The sequence below is a fragment of the Microtus pennsylvanicus genome, chromosome 19 (genome assembly GCF_037038515.1).
Source record: "Microtus pennsylvanicus isolate mMicPen1 chromosome 19, mMicPen1.hap1, whole genome shotgun sequence".
Taxonomy (NCBI): Eukaryota; Metazoa; Chordata; class Mammalia; order Rodentia; family Cricetidae; genus Microtus; species Microtus pennsylvanicus.
Genome location: NC_134597.1, coordinates 15,965,738 through 15,990,052, shown reverse-complemented (window position 1 = coordinate 15,990,052; position 24,315 = coordinate 15,965,738). Strand labels below are relative to the sequence as shown.

At 37.6% G+C, this 24,315-nt stretch overlaps 1 protein-coding gene and 1 pseudogene across 1 annotated transcript in view; both read right to left on the bottom strand.

Annotated features, from left to right (window-relative positions):
• Positions 1 to 24,315, bottom strand: part of Kcnd2 (potassium voltage-gated channel subfamily D member 2) — a 487,521-nt gene that overhangs the window by 104,179 nt on the left and 359,027 nt on the right. The gene's annotated exons all lie outside the window — the stretch shown is intronic.
• Positions 13,167 to 14,028, bottom strand: LOC142838287 (large ribosomal subunit protein eL19-like; annotated as a pseudogene).

Here is a 24,315-nt window from a genome sequence, read left to right as displayed (position 1 = left end):
TTTCAAGTAAGTCTTTGCAGTGCTATTATGTCCTATGACCTCTGCTGTCTGTGATTAGAACCATAGATTTTGCTCTGACACCCAGATCTCTAAAAGTGAGGGGGTTTGCTTCATTTCTTTCAGAGCCCTGTTATATAGTCTTTTCTTATTGCATAATTGTTGATGACTCTGCAGATGTTAACTAAAACAGTAAGTGGAAAAGCAAGTGAATAAATGAACAAATAAATACAACCCATCAATCTATTGTCAGATGCAGAATTAGAAAGGATGTCAAGGAACCGCTTTACTGAGACAAAAAGATAGTATGTCCTGGAGAAGGTGGGCAACAGTTATGCTTGTAGTACTTACGGCAATCCAGGGCTAGTTTTTATATAAATATTCCTAGCCCAGGACAAATAGATAAGTACTGTTGGTTAACACTAGCCAATTCTATTACTTTAAATATTTCTAAAAGTCTTATCCCTTTAAATGTTTTTAAAAGAGTTATTCCTGAGAAGCTGGACAGAGTGGCCTTTACCTGCAATCCTAGCACCCAAGATGACAGAGTATCTTGGGTGTCGGGCACATCTGTGCTACATAGTAAGATGCTGGCTCAAGGCAGAAAAAGAAATCATATGAAAATGAAGCATTAAAGAAGGAATCTTTTTGAAAGTTTAACACTGATCAAAGTTCAGCTTTCTTGTTTGGTGCTTTCCTCAAAGTCAAAACAGTATTGTGGTCTTGCAGCCGCCTTTACCATATATAGCTTTTAAATTAATACCTTGAACAATTCATAGGCATTCTTGAAGATCAAATAGTTGAAATTATTAAAGACATTCCAGGACTTTTATGACTCTCAGCACAATTTACAATAAGAGATTCTCAGATTCAATACTTGTACATTTGGAAGCATGCCTGAAGTACCTATAAGTGCCTACATCTCAATTTTGAGACAATAACAAGCCCTCATCTGGTTGCAAGATTTCTGTCATATGTTAGTCTTTCCCATTTTGATAGCCCATCATCCCCCATTTCCTTCATATCCACCATTAGTGTGCAGTTCTAATAATGCTCTCATTATTTTATTGCATTTCTAGGTAAAGATATTTAGTACTATCCCACATCAGCATGTGCATGAGAAGATGAAGCGTCACCCATAATCTGTGCATATTATTCCTAATGTTTCCGAGAAGAAACAGTTCAATTGTTCAAGCCAATAGCATGCTTAGTATTGTTGCTTTATCCATTCACCCATCCACTCATCTGTTTGTTACACAAGTCCAGTCTTAGATGTTAGGACCTTTATTGATGACCTTCTACACATCAGGTTTCACACTAGAAACCAGGGCTACAGCTGTGAAAGAGATAGAACAAGCTCACACAGCAAAACAACTAAAGTAGGTTTCCCTTCAGGATCCACGACCTCTCTAGGCATAGGTTTTTGGCTACATTTATACTACTAGGCATGAATCTCCCCCTGCAGTGCAAGGATCAAATCTAATCAGAAAGTGATTGGCTGACCCCCAAACAGCTGATATGTGCTGATGTAGATACTGATCAGAGTAGGCAGAGGGGTTTATGCAGAGACTGCTGACTCTTCAAAGTGCAGAGAATAGGTAACTATGAGTATGCAGCTCCAGATAAGACATATAGATCAAGCTCTTCTATCCCAGGTTGAGGGAACACTGCAGGGGAGGGGTCAGAAGGAGGAAGCATGGAGCAGAGCACTGTAAAAGCAATCTTCAGAATACAGCCATAACGTTGCACACACTAACCCAGAGAAGCTGTGGTGGCTAAGCAAGACATAAACACAGTGATGCTAATTCACATTTTATTGCATCTGAGACCCTAGCCAGCTGAGAAACTGTTGGCAGTTGGTAGCTGCTGAGAGATGAAGAGTTATTTTTCTTTAAGACTGTGACTACTTGTAGGTTGTGTAAACTCAAGTGGTAATCCTTGTGCATGTATGAAAACTTTAAAGAATAAAAACAAAATAAAAGAGTAAAATATCATATAATAAGAAATATAATTTCTTGTGTGTTTTCAGAGGAGAGCAAAAGGAATTGAAAAGCAAAAGGAATTCACAACAGGATTAGACTGAATTAAGGAACTGACAAAAGATTTTGGGAGGGAAATGGAGTGAGTAAGCAGGCTTGGAGCACCAGTGGGAATCACGCAAATGAAGAAGAGGTAAGAATGTTCCAGGAAAAGGAAGTGACGTGATGTGACTAAGACTTGAATAGTGGAGATATGAGGCAGGACTCAGTTGACTCCAGGATGACAACATCTAGAGGGCAATATAAGAGAGTAGCCCAATTTGAGATTAGCTTCTAGAGGAGAAAGAGTAATATCTTCACAATATTAAACCTCACCTTAACTCTGGTGAGGGGCTACTTCAGGATTTAGAAATTATCATGGTATTTGCTTCTGCAGTTGCAAAACTTCGCCTGGTTCCAAAGTAAAAAAACAAACAAACAAACAAACAAACAACAACAACAACAGAGGAGCAAGAGATAAAAAAAAAACACAAGAAATACCTTGAATTTCACAGGCATCAAGGAGAATGGATGTGCCAAAGAGAAAACACCCTGGAGGGCTAAGCAGCAGACCTCCAACAGGCTGGAGATAGGCAGGGGATGGCAGACAAGTTGGGGAAGTCACAGGTAGCCCTCGAGATTCTGCGCTAAGTACAGTGTCCATGCGGTAACAAGTGCTGGGCTCACAAATATGTACATGAAGGTATTTAGTGTCGGTTGTAATTAGTATGTGTTTGTGACATTCAAGTCATATGTCAAGACAACAAACTGTTGTCAGAATACCAGTGATTGTCAAACAACATTGCAGAATCCTTATATTGACTTTTCAAAAGTCTCAACATGTTTTCAGACATAAACCCATACACAAAATTTGGATGTAGAAAGGCATTAGCATGAATATTTTATTCAATAAATATTTGTTCATTGAATCTCTACAAGCAACTAAAGCTCAAAACATTAAAAAAAATGTTTCTTGCCTAAGGTTTTAATATGAGCATAGATTTGCAGTTTCAGGTTTTATATGCTATTGATTAGATCAATAGTGATACTATCTAGAATGAGATCCGATAAATGCCTGTGAAGTCATGGTGATATTACAATTCTTAGAACTTTTGACATTTTCATGACCATGGCTTCCTTGTTTTAGGCAAAATTCATTTTTCTTATATTAAATAATTTCAAAATACCTGCCTCAGACTTCAAGTTTTTGTGGTTCTAGTGAAATTAAATCTTAGTTCATTCTCTAAGGAGTACATAAACCTGATCTTTTCCCCTTTTATCCATTTATTATATGTTTTAAATGAAAATATAATTACATCCCTTTTCTTTTTCCAGCCCCTCTTCTTTCCTTCTACCAGGTTCTCCCCAATCCTCTACCTCCAACTCCTTCAATGTCCCCCTGACTGATAGCCTTTTCCAATAGTATTACTATTATACATGCACATATATGCATAGATATATTGATAAACGCTGATGCATCTGTTATTGCTATTTGTGTGTATAGGGTGTCAGGGCTGACCACTTTGTATTGGATAGCCAATCGTGGAATCCATTGTTGGGAGAGGCTAACTCTTCTTCATTCACTTGACTGTAGTTGCTAATTCAGGCATGTGATCCCATGAGATTTTAACCCCTTTAGTGTTAGCATATCGATAATATTGCTATTATTCAAATTTTGGTTATGCAGTCATTTTTTAGGAGAGATTGTTTCACTGTAGACTTCCTGCACACAAATGTAAAAATCCTCAATAAATATGAGCAAACAGAATGCAAGCACATATTAAAAAGATAATCCATCCTGATCAACTTGGCTTTATCCTGGAAATGCATGGTTGGTTCAACATACACAATAAATCATATAAATTGACTTAAAATTAACTAGTCATCTCAATAGATTCCCCTTCTCCTCTGATATGCTGTGACTCCTTTCCCTTTGGTAAGGAACAAGCTTCTATCCTGGTTCTCTTTAAGTACTGAAAGTTTATTTGATCATACTGCAACAAAATTAGTAACTTTATTTCTTACTTATTTTATTTTAATTTAACTGACAAGGTTCTGGTACATAGCCCATGATGGCCTTGTCATCTTCATGTCTCAGCTTTTTAAATATTGGGATTTCATGTGTGAGCTATGATGCCAAGTTCATATTTTATAAAGTCAGGCAATATTACTAGGCTTTCTTACTTATAAAATAGGTAATGAATTCAAAGTAGCAAAATATTTTGAGGACGTAGCTGTGGAATTAAACTCTCCATGTTCCAATCCTGGGTCTACTATAAACAAATAATTTTGAATGAACACATAAACTTTTTAAACTTCTATTCCTTCATCCCTAAAACAAGAAATAATAACAATAGTTGGGTTTTGGTGGATGGATAAATATGATAATATTATAAACTTATGAAAATGAGAATTGGGATGAATTAATAAGGGTTACATAGTCTTGTTCTGTTGCATGGAGGCCCGCTTGTTGGTTCCTGACTGCTTAGCCCATGAAATAATCACACAGAAATCACTGCTTAGCCCATTAACCCTAGCGTCTTATTGACTAACTCTTACATAATAATTTAACCCATCTCTATTAATCTGTGTATGGCCACGTGCCTATGGCTTACCAGCTAAAGTTCTGGCGTCTGTCTCCCACAGGGCTCCATGGCATCTCTCTGACTCCGCCCTCTTTCTCCCAGCATACAGCCTAGCTTTTCCTGCTTAGCTATGTTCTGTCCTTGCCATAGGCTCAAAGCAGTTCTTTATTCATTCACCAATAAAAGCAACCCAGAGACAGAAAGACCTCTCACACTATTGTTCAAAGAAATAGTATATCTTTTCCCAAATGCTTATTGTTCCTTCTGGGTCACCCTATAGGTGCTAGACTTAGACTTGATTTCCCTTCTTATGAAGACATTGTAAAGTAAGGTTATACCTGATACTATGATCGCTGATCAATGCTTGAAACGAAATTTTCTCCCAGTGGAAACAGCTACTTCAAGTGGACCCATCTCTTTTATATCTACATGCCACCTTTGCGTAAGTAGAAAATGTTAACCAGTATCACTATTCAACAAATATTTGTACTAAGTGATAATAATACAATAATCAATAGTGACAATTACAAATAAAACAAATATCGTTAGCTATAGCTATTAAATCCTTACTTTCTCTAAAAGGTTTGGAGACATGCCTCTAAAAATGAAATAGCAATAATTCGTAATTTTACATGTGTGACTTGTCATGGGTAATCAAGCCTCAAACTTGATTTATTATTTTTCTTGTAGCTTGACTCGTAGTAATGATTGCACCAGTTTTTAATGCTGTCCTTCTACCAAGATCAGACATACACCATACTTCAGTGTTGACTTTTGTCAGTTACCAAGCAGTCTTTAAACATATCTTTGAAAATAACTCTAGACAGCCAATGGACAGATTTTACTTCCAATTGGGAGTCTCTTTAATCTCCAAAGCTCCACTAAAGGAGCAGAACAACACATACACACAGTTCTTCATAGTACAACCTGACCCCTCCATGGAGTGCTCCAGGTTTAGGAACTGGTAAACATGATCTTGTCATGTTCTGAGGGGTTAGTGGCTTAATTTATGGATTGTGCTCATTGGACACAACGATTCACTTATTATCACAAGTGCCTTCAATTACCATTTTGCTACTCATGTTCAACTACAATAAAGATATTCATACTTGTCTTGATTTTTTTGAAGGAAACTGTATTCACATAATGGGTACCATTATTAATTTTTATTTTCTTGAAAATGAATTTTTTTCCTGCTTGCCATATATTCTGACAATGGTTTCCTCTCTCCCTACTCATCCCAGTTTCTTCCCACCTATCCCCCCATCTGGATCTATTCCCGTTCTATCTCTTATGAGATAATGAACAGGCATCTAAGAAATAATAATACAATAACATAACTAAAAAGTAAAAAAAATCAGATTATGACAAACAAGAAAATTAGATAAAGAACCAAAGCAAAGCAACAAAAAAAAATGGATACAGATGCAGAGATCTATGTATTCACACACACAGGAATGCTATAAAAGTCCTAAAACAGAAACCATAATGAATATGCAAAGGACCTGTGAGTTTTAAAAAAATCCCCCATTTAACATAATGAGACAAAGAACCTACAAAGATGCTGTTGAATTAATTTTGTGTTGATAGCTTACTGGGCTTGGGGACTAAACTTAAGAGTGCTTTGTTTTCCCAGTTAGACTCCCTCAAAGAAAAACTAATTATTTTCAGTTGCAAGTGGCCATCAATTTGAGATATTCTTCTAGTTAGAGATGAGGGCATGTGTCTATTTCTCTGCTCAACTCTAGGGTTCCATTTAGTTCAGACTTGTGCAGTCCCTGCCTTGGTCTCTGTGAATTCATGTGTGCACTAGTTCTTTGGTGTCTAGAAGACCCAGATTCCTTGGTGCTGACCATCACCTCTGGCTCATACATTCTTTCCACTTCATCCGGAGAGTTATCTCCCTGAACCCTGATGGAAGGGATTTAATGAAGATATCCTTTTGAGGGGTTGAGTATTTCAAACACTCTGCACATTGTCTGGCTGTGGGTCTCTGTGTTTTGATGTGTGAGTCTGCTGTTTTGTGTTGATTTCATTGGTTAAATAAAGAGACTGCCTTGGCCCTTTAAGAGGACAGAAAATTAGGTAGGCGGAGTAGACTGAACAGAATGCTGGGAGAAAGAAGCAGATTGAGGAGTCGCCATGATTCTCCTACTGGACACTGACACAAGTTAAGATCTTCCCTGGTAAGACACCTTGTGGTGTTACAGGGATATTAGAAATGGGTTAGGTCAATATGTAAGAGCTAGCCAATAAGAGGCTGGAATTATTGGGCCAGGCAGTGTTTAAAAGAATACAGTTTCCGTGTAATTATTTCGGGGCATAAGCTAGCCATGCGGGTAGCCAGGTTCCAGGGACGCAGCCTTGCTGCTCCTACTACAATAATGTTTGTTTCCATCTGCTGAAGGATGAGCCTTCTCTGATGATGGCTGGGCAAGAGACAGATCAGTGACTGTCATTAGGAGTAATTTTCTTGCTATATTCCTTCCCTTAGCAGAAGAGTGGTATTTGGTTTTCCCTTAGCTCTCCAGTTATCTAGTGTCAGGCTGTTGACAACCCAAGCAGTGTCCGCTTGGCTTTTATCTCATGGAGTTGGCCTTACCTCAAATCAAATATAGGTTGGTTACTTCTCCAAGCTTTGAGCCACACTATTGCATCAGTATATCACAAATGTAGGTCTCTCTTGTAGAGGGGTCTGTACCTGGGTTGACATTTACCTTTCTACTTTGGTAGCATGCAGACTGCCTTCCTACGTCATAAATACATGTCTGTACGGGTGAAGTGCATTACACTCTCATAGTTGTTCTTACTAACCACTCATTGCTGTTGACCTCTTTCTAGAACTAATGTATAGACTGAACTTCATCACTGGTATTTATGTGTAGGATAGACATAGCCATAGTTTATTCCTCTCATGGTTTTGGTATCCTTGGGGATTTTAGAACATATTCCTGGTGGGTAAGTACTTTATTTCACAAACACAAAACAGTCATAGTGATGGAAATGTGTGCACTCTAAGTTTGTTCACATCTTTCTGTGTGATTGAGAAAGATCACTCCACATCCGTAATAAGAGATCTACTCAAAATGGCCCTTCCACTCTTCACCTAATTCTAGAGAGAGACATTTCCTTACTCTGAATGATGCATACTTCACCTCACAGGAGGGTGGTGACTTACAGGTGCTGTCTATGTCATACAAAATCCATTTTCTTCAACTCCAGTTTCTTAGGTGTGGGTATGTACAAACAAAAGACAGAATTGTTTATATCCTGGAGGTGAGTCCTTGTTTGCTACTATTCAGCATAGGTATATATATGTTCCTGAATTACAGTCTAATGATAGGAAATTGCAAAGTGACGAGATATTCTGTATCATCTTATTTTTTTAGAAATAGAAAATTGAGACACTTTAATTGCAGATGCTGTGCTATGAATACTTTATATTTACTGGAATTGTTATTTTCTTTTTTTCTTTATTTATTTTTGCATCTAAGTGACCAGCAGGAAGGAACTGTGTAAGACTTACACCTGAAACAACCCTATTGTAATCAGCCTTTATTCTAGTTGAAGGCTGTAATGATGCACATGGCATCTACAGGCAGAACTGAATAGCTAGCACCCTTCTTGCTTCACTCTGACCTCATTCAAGATCAGTTCTCCTGGTTGTCTTTAAGCCAAGGGTTATCTGCATCTTGGGATATTGCACCTCAATCTTGACACCTGGTCTCTCCATAACAGTGACAGCTGAATCCCCATTCTCCTGTAGTGCAAAGCCACCTGTGGTCTCCTACAAGGTTCTTCCACTTCTGTCTCCAACTTGAGGTGAATTTTGATAGAAGGGAGGGAGCTTGATCCTAGGGTTGAGAGTCAAGTTGTAAAGGTTCATTTCTGGCTGTGAGCTCATACAATCTTTAGAGTTTTCATCTTCGGGGACTCAAGGCAAGGGTGGCCTAAGTACTATTATGGATTCTTTGGCAGTATCCTAGGGCATCCAAACAGTGCTGCAAATCAGTCTCGAAAAACCACTGTGTACTTATTTTCTAATCATTTAGAAATCATGCTATGTCCTGGGGAGGTTATAAAATACATGGAAACCCATTTAGCCTCCAAGGGAATAGAGGTCTTGGAGAGAATAATGACAAGAACTTGAAATTTCGTTTGGAACCCTGACATCATGAATTCAGACAATATCTGGATGATTTCACTTTGGGAGGCCACAGCATCATGAATACATAAATAAAGAACAACAAATCTTACCACACAGAGCATCTATCATTTTAATCTTCTTATGCTATTGCTTACAATTTATCAAAATGTAGAAGGTGAATTTATATAATGAAAAACCTATAATACTTATGTTAGGTTAAAGAGAGAACATCAAACTATATATACTATATACTTTTATTATCAGTTGATAGGATCACACATATATAGAATTGCTTTAGTTTTAGATATAAAAGGCAATCTATGCAATGGAATATACAGTCCAAACAACATTAATATAGAATGCTAAATTCATAAAATAATAAATAAGCCATTTGAGAAAGCATTGCGTCCAGTAGAATGCACAATTTTATTCCTTGCCAGAGGAAAGCCTCTAATGTTGATTCCTCTTTGTATCACCCTGCAAAGTGAAAAATGCTTGTAGAAAGTCTTGCATGTTTAATAGGAACTTTCCCATGCGCATTATTTTAAGACTTTGCACAGTAATGAGCTTCGATAACTTCAGCTTTGACTTTAAAAATCACCAGCATTTAAACTGCAGCCCCATGACTAAAGGCTGGACTACTTCATACATTATATTCTTGTCTTAGTCCCAGATAAATACCCTGTCATCTCAAGAATATTTGCATAAATATTGAATGCATAATCAGTCCTTGAATCCACAAAAGCGGTATTTTGTGAGAAACCTACGTGTGACATAATGTTACCTGAGTGGAAAAGATCAAAATGTTCTCTTGACAGAATCTGCAACATTCCTCAATATGCTAGGTGTTCATTGCCTTTGCTATCAACAGCTTTGGGAGCAGTTGTTAAAAAAACATTTAATCTCTTTTAAACTGCAGCTCCTCAAGGCTGATGTGATCACTAAACCAAAGATTTTCTAATTTACAGATTTAGTTAGCAGATGCAGTTAACACTCTGCTTACAACATTAACAGGCACAGATACCTAATTTTAATTTCTTCCTTAAAAGATTATAGGAGGATGCTTCTGGCAAGAATAATTTTCATATTAACACAACAGCAATTCAAAATGAGAAACTTTAACTTAGATGTGCTAAAACTCCAAGGAAAACACACTATGAAAAGAATATGGCTTACTAGCCCTTAAGCAGAGATAACACAATTTCCTCATTCTTCTAATAGGTTGAGAATTACCTAAATATGTAAGCAATAAAAACAAAATTGGCTTGCATGTTATGAATATATATATATATATATATATATATATATATATATATATATATATATTGAGTTATGTTTCTTGTTTTAAATTGTGTGTGTAATGTGTTTTGTGTGTATTTGTAAATGCTGGAACTGAAGTTATAGGCAGTTGTGAGTTCCTGGCCATGGGTTCAGGGAACTGATTTTGGTCTTTTGCAAGAGCAGTATGCAGCCCTAACTGCTGAACCTTCTCTTCAGTTTTTGGATATTTTTGTTTCTTGATTGTTTTCTTTTAAAAAAAAAGTATTAATAGTAAGCTGTTTTTAAGTAAAATAAAATCTGTACCATTTCTCTACCATTGAAATGGATTTAGTCAAATCACAGCTTGATTGTGTAAATGATGAACATAAAATCTGGGATAGCATGAAAGGGAAGTAGGTATTTTTATGAATAAAAGAAATACAACATCAAGATTGACTCTTCACTCTCTGCATTATGATTCCATTTTGTGTCATATTATTTTTAGAATAAATCAGTGCCTTGGTCATTCCAAATGCTAACAAGTTTCTGTTCACTAAAGAGCAGTTGCTTCTGTGTAATAGGATCAATACTGTTTGGGCTTGCCACATCATTGTACAATTATTCTATTATGAATTGTTATCTCGGCGTCATTCAGTGTTGATCCATGGAAGATACTTGGATCATCTCTTTGAGACTTATTCCTAGCATGGGATAAAACTGGACTCTCTGAACATGGCGGACAATGAGGGCTAATGAGAAGGCAAGGACAATGGCACTGGGTTTTGATCCTACTTCATGTTCTGGCTTTGTGGGAGCTTAGCCAGTTTGGATGCTCACCTTCCTAGACCTGGATGGAGGGCAGAGGACCCTGGACTTTCCACAGGGCAGGGAACCCTGACTGCTCTTCAGACTGGAGAGGGAGGGGGAGAGGAGTGGGGGAAGGGGGAAAGGAGTGAGAGAAGGGGGAGGAAAATGGGAAGTTGGGAGGAGGCAGAAATTTTTTTCAATAAAAAATAAAAAAAAAGAGACTTATTCCTTAATGAGAGAAATTCCAAGATGGTGGACTCATTTTATTTATCTCCCTCCTAAATAACAATGCTGGAACTTTTTGTGTCTGATAGATTCACCTCTCAGGTTTTCAAATATATCTCTATCCTGTTTTTACATTTGCAGTTTTGACCTGAACTTCTCTGAACTTTTGTGTCAGACAGATCAAATGCACATAACCTTTCCATTTAGATGCTCAAATGACTTCTAATCTCCAAAACTAAACTCTTAATGTCCACTCATTCACTTCAATACAGCGCCATTATTCCAGGTGCCCAAAACTTAACATCTGAAACAGTTCCTGAAATATCGCCCTCCTATGCGTACCACTGTCCATGGAACAATTTCCAAAGGTTCCTAACAATTAGGCGGTGATCACTACCCCCAGTCAGCAGGCCCGGCATGAGAGACATAGCACTGGACTATGGCAGCTGGCAGCCCCCTTCAGTGCATCTTGCAGTTTTATGTGCATCTCGAAGATTCTATCATTTGTTTCTTTTTCAGGCCATGTTAATCTTTTCTGTATCATTCCAATCTTAGTAGATGTGCTGCAGAATTGAGCACTCTCTTTATCAGTCCATAGGCAGGAGATTTATCTAAAATATACAGTTAGTTCATTTCCACCTCACTCTCAGGAGAAGCAAGTGCGGCTCACAAGCTCTGTGCCGTTCGCTTTGTTCACCCGCTCAGTCTCACTCCAACCTGCTCTTGTTCATCTTAGTCCAACAACCAATCTCTTTACCTCTTTTTGCACATGCATGAAGAGACATTTTTCTGCCTTAGGCAATTCAACTTCTTTTTTTTTTTTTAATGAAACCTTTTACTGGCTTGTACTTCTACAGAAAAGTTTCTTTAGGCTGTTCTGGAGATGACACCTTAGCCAAGAGTTCTTCCACGAGACCTGTATCACTTTTACACATATCCTGCAGTATTCACCATATCCATCATCCCTTTTCATTTTTATCCCTTGGAAGAATGCAAGTCCCTGGAATCCACGCAAGGGCTTTTTTCACTGTGTCTTCATTTTCACATAGGAACAGTGCCTGACACAAAGTAGGAACATAATAAAAATTTATAGAATTAATTCCAAAATGCTGCAGGAAGTGTTTGGCATAGAGAACATGGTAAATATGTATTTAATGATGAGAGCCTCCTGGGCGAATATACACATAAATGAGAACACTCATGTGGCGGCTGTACTAGCTCAACTTAAGGAATCCATTCCTTGTACAGCTGGTAGAATTCCTGGGAACATTAGGGAAAGAATGTTTTCCCCTAGGGATATAGCTAGCTCTGCTTTCATTAAATTTTTATTCATGACTGAAATGTGCCAAGGGAAATAACACTCTTGGTCCATTCAATTACAAATTGAATATCCCCTCAAATTTTGATTTAGATGGTGACGCCATCATTAGAGTATCAGTTTCCTTCAAGCTTTCTACACTCTTTATATGCTCACTGGCTACACATCCTGAATCTAAAACCCAAGTTCTCTGTAATGTTTCCTGAGTGAATGAATGGCTTAGTGAATACGCAAATAAATGATAGCAAGCATCTTACAATGGGATTTCATTGGAGATTTCTTATAAGGACATTTACAGTTGTCTTGAAAGCATCATAATCAGATTGCTCCTGTATATGGGAGTGTGTATAGTAATGCATATGCTTCTGTATATGGGAGTGTGTATAGTAATGCATATGCTTCTGTATATGGTACTGTAAAAATTCCCATGCTCTGAGGGCTTTGGATTAGAATACCTTTACTGATTCTCAGCTTGCACAACGCTCATACTATTTCGTCCACTAAGTATTCGGTATTCTCTAGAACACTGGGAATTCTGGAAAAATTGTTTGACCTTTGCAGCTTTAGTTTTCTGTTCACTGCCCTCAACTCATAACAGACTGAAAGTCTCTGTCTAAATTATTCTAAGTTTTGACTTATTTTGAATAATGTGTAAATTGATTGATTTTTGTTTTCATTTTTCGAGGTTTGTAAATATATCGGAATCAGTGTTCCTTAGATTAAAAATGCTGCTCCACTTTCTCAAAGACATTAATTAATAGAATAAGCTTTGACTTTTTTATTTTTTTATTTTTTTAAGGCTGGTTTTATTTTAATGACTGATCCACCTGAAGCCAAAGGCAGCCCATTATGTACAGACTCAAGGGAAGCTCTATTTCGTGGTCTCTTCCTCCTTGGACAGAGTCTTGATGATCAACTCCTTCTTGGCCTGGAGGCCAAGCTCCTCCCAGCGCTTCCCTGCTTCCTTGGTCTTAGACCTACGAGCCTCAGCGTGGTCAGCCAGGAGCTTCTTGCAGGCCTTGTCTGCCTTCAGCTTGTGGATGTGCTCCATGAGAATCCGCTTGTTTTTGAAGACATTCCCTTTGACTTTCAGGTAGAGGCTGTGATACATATGGCTGTCAATCTTCTTGGATTCACGGTATCTCCTGAGGTGCCGGCGCAGAATTTGCATTCTTCTCATCCAGGTTACCTTCTCGGGCATTCGGGTATTGGCAGTACCCTTCCGCTTTCCTATGTCCATATCCCTGCCCTTCCGTCCAGCCAAAGTGTTTTTCCGGCATCAAGCCCAGGAATGGACAGTCACAGGCTTCCGGATGATCATCCCATTTTGATCACCTTTCATATCTGCTGACGGGAGTTGGCATTTGCGATTACATTGGTCTCGTTAGGGGTCCAACCTGACCTTCTTCTTCTTTTTTTTTTTAAAGATTTATTTATTTATTATGTATACAATATTCCTTCCATGTATGCTTGCATGCCAGAAGAGGGCACCAGATCTCATTACAGATGGTTGTGAGCCACCATGTGGTTACTGGGAATTGAACTCAGGTCCTCTGAAAGAGCAGTCAGTGCTCTTAATCACTGAGCCATCGCTCCAGCCCCCCAGACCTTCTTTTTACCATGGCACAGGATGCTAGAGGCAAGCCTCTTCTGTAGCCTGAGCATACTCATGCAGCTGCGAAAGCTTTGACATTTTTTATATGAAATGGTGTTGCCTTACTAATATGCTTCTCTTTATTTACTTAGATTACTTATTTCTAGATGAACTAATGTCTTACTCTTGCCTTATGTGAGCAAAATTGATGGCAATAGAAATAATTTTACTTTTGTGAATGCATTATTTTCTCATCAACCTACAATAAATTAATACATTTAATATTTTATATTGCACTTGCCTTGACATATATGTTATAATTATATAATTTAGATATAAATTGCACATTACAAATGTGATAAATAGTTCTTTCATGAAAACCTTGGTTAAATTATTTGCGTCTTTGACATAATCTTCCAATTTGAAATTGGAATATGGACTAAACAATTCACTTTAATTCAATAGAATTGGTAGTTAGGTAGCTTAGAAAGCTGACTGTTGGAAGGATATTGGCAAAACTATGTCAATACACACTGCTCATTCCATTTACTCTTAATTGTGTGTATATGATTTCAGGGCTGAGTACTTGCTATTGGATAACCAATTAGGTGGTTCATCCCAGGGGAAGACTATTTCTCCCACTCTCAATATTTCTTAGTTGCCCGTAGTTATTTTTGGGTTCTGTCTTTCTATTCTTTATTTCCATGACAAGGACAAATGACAACATTTAAGGGTTTGTGGAAATGGTGAATTCAATCTCCAGTCTCACCTAGGATGCTATGGTACAAAGTGCTTACTTGAAGTCACATTGCAATATAATAGCTTTTCGGTGCTTGATGAAAACTGTCGTTTCTATGAATGGGAGTGTGTTAGCCAACTGTAGATGAAATATCTGATGAATTTAAAGGGACTGAGATTGTGTAGAACATAATGCAACACCAGGGAAGTGCAGAGAGATCATGTGGAAACAGGTGTGAGCTATTCAAGGATTTTTCTTTATAGTGATCTCTTTCAATGTATATTTCAAAGCATATTTATGTCAGCCTCACTTGAACGTCCAAACAGCAGTAAGATCTGTGTAGGGTAAAAACTACAATCTTTCTTTGGAAATAGGAAGAAAATCTTATAGTGATTTGCCCAAGTCATAATTATTCAGATTTCAGCGTTGAATGAAATTGTGTCTTAATATGAATATACAGAATGCTGTGACATTACATTTTGAATAAATTCAAACTTTCTTTTTTGTCTTTTTTTAAAATTGAAGATAGACTCTTCTCTTATAAAATACACCCCAAACACAGTTTATCCTCCCTCCACCCCTCCTAGCTCCCTACGACCACACTCTTCCCAGATCTACCACCTCTCCATTTCTTCTTCAGAAAAGAACAGGCCTCCAAGAAACAACAGCCAAACAGGAGAAAAACAAGATACAATAAGAGAAGGCAAAAGCCCTCATATTGAGGCTGAACCAAACAACTCAATAGGCGAGTCTTAAGAACAGGCAAAAGAGCCAGAGATACATCTGCTACCACTGTTAGGAGTCCCACAAAAACATCAAGCTAACAGCCATAACATAGACCCGTGCAGGTCCCATGTTTGCCACTTCACACTGTGAGCCCACGGAGCACTGCTTAGTGATTTGGTGGGCCCTGTTCTCCTGATGTCTTCCAACCCTCCTGGCTTTACAATCTTTCATTCCTCTCTTCCTTGGGTTCACTGATCCCCGAGGGGAGGGACCTAATAAAGACCTCCAATTTAGACTCTCTCTGTGCATACTGTCTGACTGTGAGTCTCTCCACCACTCCCCTCTGCTACTGGAGGAAGTCTCACTAGTAAGTGCTTGTAGTGATAGGGTATGGAGACTTAACTGGCCATTTGTATCCAGGCAAAGCTTCCAGTGGTGGGTTTCATTTGTTTGAGCTGTTTGTCCCACAGAAGTCACTAAACAACCCAGGCTGAAGCTAGGACAGAAAGTTGCCCTCCAAAAACTGACAGTGACCCCATTGCTCAGGACCACTTTCACAGAGCTCACTGAATATAATGAGTTCAAGCTGGCGTGGGCCTTTACTTATACAAATTGTTGGAACAACTCAAAGGCTTATTGAATACTTTTTAAAAAGGCTATGTTTTCCATAATATTGTGTATAGTATAATGATCAAGGACAGTGTGCTGTCAAAATAAACATTTTCTTGAGCTTTTCATTGTACAGTTTGTATTGTTTATCTAGAACACCAAGCTGCTCTTACAGTTCAGTTTTGTACATAGAAGCAAAAGTAGATCAGAAAAAACCTATTTACATATCAATACAAGTGTACTAGAAAAATAATCAAATATTACTGTGATCCACACATTCTCAATAGTGATCTTAATTTTAAAACAAAAGCTGTTAGAACCAAACAGTGTTAATGAAAATAAATTCTCATACAAGCTTGAGGAGGGAGAGGCCTAGCAGATCGGATCAGTTTCAATGACTTCTTTTTCTGTTTTAAATTCAGTTTCTAAGTTGTTTAAAACCTGATTTAAGAGGACGTCCTTTATGACATTGCTGCAAAACTGGGAATAAATTACAAGTTTGTGTGTGTGTGTTTGTGTATGTGTGTGTGTGTGTTTGTGTGTGTGTGTTTGTGTGTGTGTGTGTTCCACAGCATAGGTGTGGACGTCATAGAACAACTTTGTGGCGTGGAATCTCTTTCACCACTTTTAGGTCAGTACCATCAGCCAAACTCAAGTAGCTAGGCTTAAGCAACAAGCTTCTCTATCTGCTGAGCCATCTCGCTGCCCCAAAATACACATTTTAAACTACATTTTATAAAATGAGAGACAGTATGATTTTAAATATGTAGGTGAAAACCTATGAGTGGACAATGATATGGCTAATTGCTGCTATTTTGTAATCTAAAACAAGAACTTCAGGTCATCCAAGCTGTTCAGAAGACTTGTTGACCAGCTGCCTGAAAGAGATAGTTGCTGTCCAACTAAGCTTTCTGGCAGTTGTAGAGTGAGCTCCAGCTGTTAGGAGCTGTCATCCATCCAGGAATGCAACTGTCTTTGTTCATCCTTGCTTTAGTCAGTAAACTCTCAACCATACATATAAGTAACCCCACTAAGTTTACTGATTCACCAAGCTGGACTTTGGTGATATATTTGACTTGGTCTGGTGTCAGCTCCCTGCGTACGATAAGGAATGTTTGTTCATTTCTCCCCAGGAATAATCACACACACACACACACACACACACACACACACACACACACACACACACACTAAGATCCGATTTTTAATTTTCAAGATAGATTGAGTATTTATGCTGATCTTATTAAGATTTATACAGATTTACAAATTATACGGATTTACTGAACTATAAAAACCCAAACCAGGAAAGATTCTAATACTTTTCAAGTTTCTCATGTTTTTGCTTGACATATCTGCAGTCCCCCTAACTTTCTCATAAGAAAGCTATTCTCACACGTTTTCAATTACATTTTACAGTTCATAAGATGGGCTCTGTTTCTGAAGCATTGTCTTTTGAGTTTCTCTGATTTCCATCCAGTCTTCTCCACGTGAAAAAAACTTGTTTTCCTACACACATAGCACGATTCAAAGGAGTGCCTTCTATCTGCACATGAGGGCCACTCTCAGTCTTGGCGAAAGAAACGCCTGTGTTCACAGAGCTGGGGCTGATCCGTGACTCACCACTCGTAAGATTGCTGAGAGCAAGCGACTGTCAATTGCTCAGCCCTAAGTCACCACTTCAGAGGCCGTGGAAGAAGAGGAGTTGGGAAGAACGTAAGAGGTAAACGATGGTGGAAATGCTCTGAAATGCTGTTGTCTGAATATCTTGGCTGCTGTACTCATGAACTGACAGTAGCCATGGTTACCAGCACAAGACTGGGACTGCAAACATTCTATCATAGATGTTCCATGGACTTACTATGCCTCACCTTTCTCTGAGAAACTGCTAGATGTTAATGGCTTCCAGAAAAGATGTGGCCAATGTGCATCTTTTGTATAGCCAGTGGTACATTATTCCTGCTATTAGTGAAATTGCAATACAGACATGCACATGCAAACAGTCATAGTTAAGCTCAATGTGCTATGTTCACATTTAAAAAAATAGATGTGGACTTCATGTATGAGATCATCAAAGAATTAACTAAAATATTTTGAACAAAAGTACAATTACTCGGAGGATTTTGTAATAAAATGTGCTTCCACTTCCATTGTAGAAAAGAGGGTCAGGAAATAAATTGAATTAGTTGACAATGTACATGGAACCCTAAAACCTGCTTATGAAACTTACAGTGCATATTTAGGAGATTGTTACTTGACACTTGAATGAAGACTAAATTTTCCTCATAGGTGATACAACTGTTGCAAAGCTTGGATATAATCTTAGAAACGAGAGAATGAAAATGGTGAATGCCTGCAATGTCTTCAGTGAGATCACTCAGTTTTTCATTAATGGAAGTTGCTTGGTTATTTCACTGTTTATTCCTGACCTCTACTTTGTTTCATTGGTTCTTAGGGATGGGAATCAATAAACCATTTGATCTTAGACACCACTTATGAGGGCTACTCAGTTAATTTTATAACAGCTATTTATTAGATATGAATGCCACACACCATGGGCCAAGTCCCATTCTCTTTCCCTCCAGAATGAGTCACAGCATAGGAAACACTGAGTTTAGATACCTTGAGATGTGCCCGTACATTAGTGAGTGAATTTCTTAGCTGTAAATTCATAGGTTTATGCTCAAAAGTTGTGTTAGTTCTTTTTATAATAAAATCGAAATGGCTTTCCAAAAATGTAATTGTTCCTCTACTACACAGTGCTATATTATATTTGAACAGATTTGTTTGTTATCGTCAATAACTAACAGACTGATTTTTTTATATTTCCATCCACTGGTTACCAATACTTTCATTCATTTTGTGTCTAACTGCAATTTTATTAGGTGTGAAAACAATGATACCAAGTGTGGCTTATCTCGCTAGAAAATAGAAATGGTAAAGTGTGTGGCTACCTGGAAAGACTGGCGATGTTAAGTTTAGGGAAACCAAAATCCACTAGTGCATATTCTTGGTTGGAGAATTAAGGTCAAATTTATTTAGAGGTGAAAAACCTATTAATACTTCATTTTCTTGGGGAATGTTCATTTCTGATTTAACCTTGATAGCAAAGGCAGGGGATATGTACAGATTCCTCACCCATGGTGTCAAGATAACTGCAGAGACTGGGAAGAAACCAAGGGAAAGTCCTTCCTGAACAATCTTCTACTCTTTGTCACCAACCAATCACAAATGAATATCAAGTATAACTTTACTATAAAAATGCTTACTCCACAGACTCTGATTCAAAACTTTCTATATAGTTATGACCTACTTTTATAGTTCTGTGATTTGGGGCTATATGCAAGGCCAGAGTTCTAGTTCTAGGTTGCTTAGGGAGTCCGAGTATGGATGAAATGAATCCATTAGATCTTTTCTGCAGCAGCTTCTCTTTTGACCAAGGATGAACTAGTACTGGGAGTGGCCTAGTACTGGGAGTGGCCTTTAGTTCCTGCATATGTGTACAAACCTCTCATGTTACTATATTTATATCTAGCAGACCTAACAAAGCAATAGTATTTGAACAACTAACCTTTTAATACAATTCTGCCATATTGCTAATGTGAAAAGTTTTTTTTTTTGTGTTCACATCTGAGACCTAGTCTAGATATTTAACCAGAATGGCTTTTGACTTACTCATTAGTACAGACAAGCCTGGAAGTTGGAATCTTATTATCTTTCTCTCTTAAGTATCTAACATTATATCTGTAGTACCAGGCCCAGGCCCATCAACATTTTCACTTATTTTTATTCTAACATAAAATTACCAACCATTCTTGTACTTTGATCCTGCTCCACTTTAGCTCAAATTCCTCTCTAGAATTGCCTGCTTTCTACATTGGCCTTTCACATCTTTCTAGGTCTTCACAACCCAGATAAGATCACACAGCAAAGCACCTTCTGCTTAATGTGATCATCCAAAAATTAAAAAAAAGAGATTGCTTCCAGAGGAAGAGTTTGCAAAGGCCCACCCAGTATGCAAGAAACTATAGGTTTGATTATTACCACTTTTTAAAGCCCTGCCATTATTATTTTATGCATGCATTTCCAATTGTTTTTAATCAAAGAATATTATTGGATACTTCCCACATTTGAGGAAAGTCTTAAGTGTGATAGGAACTTTGTTTTCAAAGAAGGCATGGTCAGAGGAACTGGAAATATGGTAAAAATGCATGCATTATGTCCCAATCTCTACCTAGATTTATTAACAATTCTTACATTTATTGAAATAACATATGGTACCCTGGTGTAGGAGATCCTTCTTTCTATGTGTTTCATGTATTGGTTAATGAATAAAGAAAATGCCTTGGCCTGATAGGGGCAGAACTTAGGTAGGTGGAGAAGATGGAACTGAATTCTAGGAGGAAGAAAGCAGAGTCAGAGAGCAGCCATGGAGCCACCAGAGACAGACATGCTGAATATTTCCTGGTAAGCCACTGCTACATGGCAATACACAGATTAATAGAAATTGGTTAAACCGAGATGTAACAGTTAGCCAATAAGAAGATAGAGCTGATGGGCCAAGCAGTGTTTTAATGAATACATTTTCTGTGTGGTTATTTTGGGGCTAAGCTAGCTGGGTGGCCAGGAGAACAAGTGGGCGCTCCTCCAACAACTGGTGCCCAACATGCTCATACTAGTTTTTTTTAAAAAAAATAAAGTTAGAAAACAGATAGAATAAAAAAAAAGTAGAATCATATTGCAGTGACAAAATCCTTAGCAATCATAGCTGGCAAAGCCCTGTGTTAATCATAACGGATATTTTCAGACAACTTACTAATCAATAGCCGAAGGTTAAATAATCAAGGCAGAAGGAAAGATCTCCAATGGGGAATAAACAAACACTTCAGTGTGTCCGTGTGGGCTGCTGAAAGTAAAAACAGTTGCAACCACATACAATAGAAATTAATATAGTGAAGGACCGTGAAAAATAATAAATGCTTTTTTTTTTACAAAGTACCCATTTGGTCTAGTCCTACACACTAAAACTAAATTCATGTTTGCCCTTCTATGTAGTTACTAGCCTTGCCAGACAACATTTAAGAAGTTGAAAAAAAAAGATTTCAGTATTAGCCAACCGATGTCCAGGTTAGGCCTCAAACTCTTGTTTCCTTGATGTAAGTTTTTACATTACTTTACTCAATCTTAAAATTTATGTCTGCATCATGTATGACCTTTTCTATTCAATGGGTTGTACTTCTCCCAAGCATTAAAAAGAGTCGCATATCTTCATGTCTACATTATGCTTCTAGTGAATAACTTTGATGCAAAGAATAATTTTTGAAAATAATAATTCTCTAAAGATAAATAATTTAACAAGGAGGTTTAGTTCAGAAAAAGTTATCTAAACATAAAGGAAGAGTGTTAAAAGTGTGTGCAGAGGTAGAGAATCTTGGGAATACACTGTATATGTTATCACAGAGTATATAAAAAAAGGAATGCCTGTATGCAGGTGTGATTTTATGAGGCAATGAAGATTATATGGTTATGACATTGGTTTGAGAGTCCATTGATTTCGCTTTAAACTTTCGAATGATAAATGGTATTATTTTACCAATTTTGTCTGTTTATTTAATCACAGAAATTTTGAGTGGTATATTAAAATTTTATATATTTACATAATTTACCTAATCCTACAAGGACAAATTATCCTTGAGTAAAAACTTCCATTCACTAATCCAATAAGGTTAAAAGAATAATTTTCCTATGTGTTTTGATGTAGCATCAGGTTCTCTCTCCTAAAAAAGAGCTCTATAAAATGAAATATATTAGTCTTCATGCATTGTTGAACTTTGAAATTGATGTTTTAATAATTAAAACTTTCTGGTTGAGAGGTTTAACACACGTTTCTCTATTTTAACGTAAACTCGGATATATTAGTTATGGGATGGTTAAAATCCAATATAACATGGTAATAAACCATTTGGTTAAGCAAGATTATTTATTTTTCAGTAAGTAGACTTTTCCTTTTGCTCATAATGAAGGACAATCTATTCAGTGTGCTGCCAGCCTTTCTGTCTTATCTTGGCCAAGTCATAATGAATAAATTAAAAAATAAGCCTCTAAAAAACAAGAACATTTTCATTCAAATGTACCTTTTCATTTTTTTTATATATAGTTGAATGCCATTTTTCTCAGAAGTATGATGGGTAGCTGGCTTCTTTCAAAGGCTGAATGAAAGGAGAGCACTCGCTCCCAGCACTGCTCGACTGCCTTCATCAGTCAACAGCTGCAGTAAAGTGAAGTATGCTCCTTTCATCTTGTTTTCTTCCTGCGCTCACGGTATTCTCTATTTTTTTCTTTTTCTACAGTCCCAGAATGCATTCTTCTATTATCAACTGTCTACAGGATTTCAGTTACTTGTACTTCCTGAAAAACAAACTTACCTACTTTACTTAACATCGTTATCATTCTATTTATAGATATCTTGTCAAAATGAACAGCTCTTTAACTGAAATAAAAACCTTAGGGACAAGACCTTTGTACTGTTCATTTTGCTTAATCCCTTTCTAAAGTTAAAACATTTACTACATAATTCAGAATTTTTTGTACTATATCTGGGAGATCCTGGAATAAGTAGGTAGGTACATTATCCCAAGTGCTCTATGCTAAGTACAGTGTTCAAATAAGTGCTAATATCTTAGAAATAACCTTTCTGGGTTGCAGATATGACTTAGTTGATCAAGTTCTTGCCAGACAAGCATGAGGACTTAACTTCTGATCCTCAGAATCCATGGGAAAGTCTGCAGTCCCAGTGGGGGAGAGAGAAGGGAAGGGAGGAAGGGAAGGGAAGGGATCTGCTGGACAGTCAGGAAACAGCAAGCTCCAGTTCAGTTTTCAAAAATGGGTGATTGGTGTAGGAGGCCCTTCTCTATTTGTGTTGTTTTCATTGATTATTAAAGAAACTGCCTTGGCCTAGTTGATAGGGTGGAACTCAGGTAGGCGGGGAAGAAAGAACAGAATTCTGGGAGGAAGAAAGCAGAGACTGGCAGACACCATGGTCCTCCTGCCTGAGACAGACACTGGTTAGACTCATGCTGGTAAGCCACAGTCAAGTGTCAATACAAATTAATGGAGATGGGTTAAACCAATATGGGCGAGTTAGCCCATAAGAGACTAGAGATAATGGGCCAGGCAGTGATTTAATTAATACAATTTCTGTGTGATTATTTCAGGGGTTAAGCTAGCCAGGCGGCCGGGATGAAAAGTAGGCCCACTCCCTCCATCAACAGGTGATTGAGGGAGACATCCAACATTGGCTTCTTCTCGCCTTAGGTAGTGTTTTAGTCACTACCGCACATTGGTACACCAGGGTGTTTACTTCATGGGTGTCATCTCACCTATTTGGATACACACATTATGATCTAGTATAGTAATAACTTTTGTTATCAGTGGGAACATTTACTCTAGGCTTTAAGATCTGCTTTTCCCAATAACTCAGTAGTAATGTACTGATTAATTTTTTCTTAGTTTCTCAAAGAAATGTAAGGTCTTTTGTTTTGAATTTCATCAACTGACTATTCCATATGCAAATAGTGTGTTCTGCTGCTGGGTGCCAGCCCTTCCAGTGGTCAGGTCCTAGAGATAGATGGTGTGGGAAGGATGAGCCAGACATGATGGTTAAGAGAATCTTGCAGCCTGACTAACTAGCAGTCAGAATGCTTCTTTATTTATAAAGAATTTAGGAAACAGAGATAGATGCATGTTTTCCCAAAACATAGAACATATAATTTTTGTTTTTGAACATGTGTTTAGCATTTTCTCTTACAAATCTGGGTTCATGAATTCAGTCATCATTGTAAACTGTGACAGAACAGAGTTATCATTTACAATCATTTTCCCTCGAGTTTCATCCTCATTGATAAACACTTATCTTTTATAGTCATTTTTACTCATCAACCCCATAACCCATTTTTTTAGAATCTAGAGACATATGACATGCCAGCACACGCAGAATGCCATGTCCCAAGCAGCGTATCATTGACTCTTAATGGTCAGAGTGTCCAAGAAAAATCCATAGGCCATAGCTGCTTCAGCTATTACTCAATTTCTGCCACAATATGATGGTTTATATTTTATATCTTTAAAGAATGTGTCTATATGTCTAATCCCGGCATTCTTTTGTTCCTTGGTTATATGATATCACAGTGGCTCTGCATAAGCCAATTTTCTAAAAAAGGGAGGAGTCATCCTTTTTATCATCTTATCACATAATTCTTGGCCCATTCATGTAAGTTTCTGGGTGGGGCAGAGG